Below are 548 nucleotides of genomic sequence, written 5' to 3'. Positions count from 1 at the left end.
GGTGATTGAGTTCCTGAGAACTCTTCCTGCATACTAGGATAATTAAAAGATTTCAATAAAGGCAGTGACAGCGGTGTCAAGAACACCAGGTGCTTTCTGGGCCCCCTGAAAGCCCATGATACAGTGACAGTCAGAAAGATAATAGCAAGTAAAAGCACGCCAAGTACACAACATGTTTTTTTAGCACAGCCAATTCCAAGAGGCAACCTTCCTTGAAGTTTCAGCCAAGACCACGGAGGATCTCACGCGGGCTCCATTGGAGATGGCGTGACATTTCTTCCTTTTTTATTTTTTTAAATGCAGTTCATGTACTTCTTGGCGGAGAGATGAGACAGAAGAGAAAACTAGGAGAAATATGACTGGAAGTAGAAAAATAAGAAGAAGAATTACTCCTACGATGACACCTGTAATAATCAAATTATGCACCCGGTCACCTAAACGAGATCCCAAAGGGAATAATTCCTTTTACATAAGGAGTACATCTGGCTTTTTTTTTTTTTTTGAAAAAAAGCATTTCATTACACCTTTGACATACTCAATAACAGTTT

The sequence above is a fragment of the Nannospalax galili genome, unplaced genomic scaffold (assembly GCF_000622305.1).
Source record: "Nannospalax galili isolate Female #2095 unplaced genomic scaffold, S.galili_v1.0 scaffold61, whole genome shotgun sequence".
NCBI lineage: Eukaryota > Metazoa > Chordata > Mammalia > Rodentia > Spalacidae > Nannospalax > Nannospalax galili.
This window is presented reverse-complemented; position numbering follows the sequence as displayed.